The 4324-nt window shown below is 39.0% G+C and overlaps 1 protein-coding gene across 6 annotated transcripts in view; it reads left to right on the top strand.

Annotated features, from left to right (window-relative positions):
- The first annotated feature begins 204 nt into the window (after nucleotides 1–204).
- Nucleotides 205–4324, top strand: part of LOC101858982 (ATP-dependent translocase ABCB1) — an 81313-nt gene continuing 77193 nt past the window's right edge. For 5 of the 6 annotated variants that reach the window (XM_035973206.1, XM_035973208.1, XM_035973210.1 and 2 more), the window contains exon 1: nucleotides 205–473. The gene's annotated coding sequence lies outside the window, so the exon portion shown is untranslated. The remainder of the gene's footprint in view (nucleotides 474–4324) is intronic. The other variant, XM_035973211.1, reaches the window with a different exon arrangement.

Raw genomic sequence — 4324 nt, 5'->3', positions numbered from 1 at the left:
TGTGTGTGTGTGTGCGTGTGTGAGTGTGTGTGTGTGTGAACATAAAAGAACAAACTATTTTGATCACGATTCCTAACTACATGTACTACTCCCACGTTGCTCCCCAGACGCATGAATTATTCTTGCTTACCCACAACCCACGTATCCATCGATCTTACTATAGGCTTAGAGCACCTCTGCCTCTGAGATCTTTGTCATCTACCCAGTAGGCCTAGATTGTACATCGTGAATCAACACTACGGCTGATGTGATTCCGACAAGCCTCCTCACCATTCTGGATGATGTTATATAGATCTATGCATATATGCACGCGCACAACGATCGAGACATTGTAAACGTTGATACTTTTTTTGTTTTGTTATAATAATTGGCGAAACATTCTTTGAGCTTGAAATCAATGTTTTCTCGCTGTCAAAACAGAAACGCTTCTTTTTTGTCTATCAGCGAAGTGAAAACAGATGTCTTTGCAGCAGGTTAGTTTTTTCTTAATAACATGCTGTTATTTAGTTTGACGGTAAATCTATATATTATTATTTTGCTACGAAATATGGTTAGATCTATTAGAAGATTGCACATAAAGGCAAACTAAGTGAGGCTGCGAGTGGTGAGCTGCTGTAAGAACTTTAAGTAAATAAAAATCGCACATGTCAAATTATGCAGTGTAAGGATTTAAAGAACCGTGACCCTGTGTGTTTGTTTGTGTGAGTGTGTGTGTATGTGTGTGTGTGTGTGTGTGTGTGTGTGTGTGTGTGTGTGTGTATGTTTGTTTGTGAGTGTGTGCTTGTGTGTGCATCTGTGTGTGTGTACGAATACGTGTAGTCGAAAGAGCTTTAGAGAAACATTTTTTTTCACTATTTCGTTTCGTCAGAAGATTTGGCTAAAACATCCAGCTTTTTCCAACAAAATTCCCCAAAACAAGACGACAAATAAACTAAACCAAACAAAGAAATAGAATAATATTTTTTAAATATTCTTTTCCTTAGTACTACATCTGTCAGAGTAATCAAAACAAGAGAAAATTGGTGCAACTTTCACCAACAGAAGCTTTCATAGACAGTGGTGATAGATTCGAGCAAGCACTTTCTTGCCTTCAGACAATTAGCAATTTACCTTTCCTTCTTCCTCCCGTGCTCGGAATGGCTAATCCATAATCGATGACAGCAACAGACAGTCCTGACTCACCTCATGATGACTAGCGACCATTTCGATTAGAGTAGGCCTACTGAAGGTCACAGGCAGAGTCTATCTTTGCAGCAGATGTTCCGGGCGATAAACGAAGGTTAACTTCTTATTAGTGTTGTACTCGTTCTATAAGCTCTATGACCTGGGTCTTTTGTTTGGGTTTTTTTTCTCCAAGTAGTGAGGTAGTTCCATATAAGATTTATTTGATTTATTCGCCGATCGATTATACTAGCATTGAAACTGGGCTGAGCGAAGGTAAGTGTTTCTCCTGATTTCACTGATCGCAATCTTCGGTTCTCATGGAAACACCGTCATCTGGATTGTTTCAATTTTGTAAGTAAAGTGGTAAAAACGGAAAGGTTTATACTTTTCACTCTAGATACGCCAATCGCGCGGTTCTAGTGTTTGCAATGAGTTTTTGTAGATCTTTTTTGTGTCTTTGTTCCTTTTTAAATAGCAGTTTAACCACCACCCACCACCCAAACCACACACACACTTTTCCCTTCTTTCATTTCTTTCAAAGTCTTTTTGTTTAGATATATAATAGATCAAAACTTGATTCCGAATAAAACAGTATTAAATTAAGCTGTTGAAAACATGTGCTTGAACAGAAAATCTGATTACGACATTAACGACAGTGAATATAATATTTTGGCCTGCTTCAAGTGTTCCATCCCATGAGATGAAGGAAAACGATGCGCGCTTACAGACTTAAAGTCAGGATATGGGACGTGGAAAATTGGATTCGGTACGTGGGAAACAAGAGGTGAGAGATGGGACACTGGAGATGGAACACAAATGGTGGGATTAGGAAGATGGGACTGGTCAAAATACATGTATATGTATGGAAGTGTCTACGTTCTCTAACGTTAGAGAATGTATACAAGCTGTCTACGTTCTCTAACGTTCAGCGCTTCCATTTTTCCTCCATTTTTTTAAAGTTAAAAGTTTCCTCCATTCCTCCAGACCTTATCTCTGCCGATCGGATACCCGCCGCCTTTATTGATACCCCCCCCAAATCCCCATGTTTCCGACTTTCTCACTTTCTTTGTTGTAGAAGTAGAAAACTAGATGTCTACATCTAGTTCTATGTTGTTGCCTTTCCTGAAACAGATAGGCCCCTACTAAGCTTAATCTACCTCTGGTCATCGGATGTTCTGATAGCCGAATGGTCAGCATGTCTGCGCTTGAAGTGTATGAGTGTGGGTTCGAATCCCGGTCCCAAATTTTTTTTCTTCTTCTCTTCCTTCTCCCGACTGACCAACAATTTTCTCCTTAATTATAATTTGTTGCTTTGACATTTCTTATGTAGTGGTTAAGCATGCACATTCTATTTTTGTCCCCAAGAGGAGCTTTTATCTGCTAAGTATAGGCCTACTTTTCCTTTTACCAATTTATGCCTGGTTAAAGTACATTTTCAACAGTGGCTTTCCTTGGTCTGTGAGTCTATTTTTTCAAATTCATTTTAGAATCAGAGAGGCCAAATCTTAGCTCTTCAATTGCAAATTTTCTTTTTCCAGGGCCTTCCTGCGGCCCCCAGACCCCTGCGAATTGTTCCTCCTGCCAATTATTATTCCCCCTGGTTGGGAGTCCGGGGACAAATTTTTGGTCAGTAAGGTGAAGGAGAGGGGGGAAAAACAACCAAAAAACCCCAAAAACGCCAACGTTTCCGGGACCGGGATTTCATGCCACGCTTGGAAGCACTGAGTATTAGAGAACGTAGACAGCTTGTATACGTCCTCTAACGTTAGAGAACGTAGACATTTATCTATCTATCTATCTATCTATCTATCTATCTATCTATCTATCTATCTATCTATATATATATATATATATTATATATGTATGTGTGTGTATGTGTGTGTATACACTAATGACTGTATTGCACCGGGTCAGCATGTGAACAGACGCAGGGAAAAAATGACAGGAATCATTCATTCTTATTATAATAACACAAATAAATAAAACAAACTGCGTCCATTGTTCAAGGCATTTTCGTTGATCACTGACACTACTGACAAGCTTGGGTCCAGTTTGAGTTAGAGTGAAAGGCCAATGGTGTTCTGCTATAAATTGTACCAATTCCAGAAACAAAAATCCAAATCTGAATTTCTTTCGATTCCCAAAGGATGGCGAAGGGTAAGATTGCTTACTTAAATTAAGTAAGTATATATTTTGGAGAATACCGTGAATATAAGCAGATTAGGCGAGGAGTGAGGCAAGGATGTGTTATATCACCAGACCTCTTTAACATGTACAATGAAACAATCCTTAGAAACATAGAAGAATGTCCAGGCCTCAAAGTAAATGGAGAAAATATTAATGACATCAGGTATGCAGATGACACAGTTTTAATAGCAGGCTCCGAAAAGGACCTTCAATTGCTTCTAGATACTGCTGTAACAGAAAATGAACGTAAAGGATGATTATTGAATGTAAAGAAAACAGAATGCATGGTAATATAAAAAAGCAGCAAGTCCTAGTTGTAATCTCATTAGCAAAGGTGAAAAGATCAAACTAGTCCAACAGTTTAAATATCTAGGCTATATGATAACATCTAACGCCAAATGTTCCACAGAAATAAAAAAGGAAAATTACAATGGCTAAGGCTCTAGTTTCAATCAAATGAGCCCAATCCTGAAAAAAATAAACATCTCAATGAACACCAAAATGAAAATCCTGAAATTCCATGTTTGGTCAACCCTTCTAATGGCTGTGAATGCTGGACAACCGCTAAAGACAGTGAAAATAAAACATAAGCAACAGAAATGTGGTTTCTTAGGAGACTGCTAAGAGTATCGTGGAAGGAAAAGAAATCAAATGAGGTAGTGCTTGATGAAGCCCACGTGGGACGCTCAATGTTCAAAACAATCAGGAAACGACAAATGCAGTGTTTGGGACACCTGAATAGAGAAGGGTCTTGAACATCTAGCTCTCACTGGCAAAATTGAGGGCAAGCGAGGCGGGGTAGGCCCAGAACAACGTACTTAGGGAATCTAAACAAAATATGGGTAACAGTGAAAGATCAGGGAAACGTAGCTTTTTTGAGAACATCCGAGCAAAGGAATGAATGGAAAACCATGATCGCCGATGTCTGTCGCAGATCTGGCACTGGATGATGATGATGATGATGATGATGATG

This window comes from Aplysia californica, unplaced genomic scaffold (assembly GCF_000002075.1).
Source record: "Aplysia californica isolate F4 #8 unplaced genomic scaffold, AplCal3.0 scaffold01060, whole genome shotgun sequence".
Classification (NCBI taxonomy): Eukaryota; Metazoa; Mollusca; class Gastropoda; order Aplysiida; family Aplysiidae; genus Aplysia; species Aplysia californica.
The sequence above is the reverse complement of the archived record's forward strand: the minus strand, read 5'-3'. Positions and strand labels throughout refer to the sequence as shown.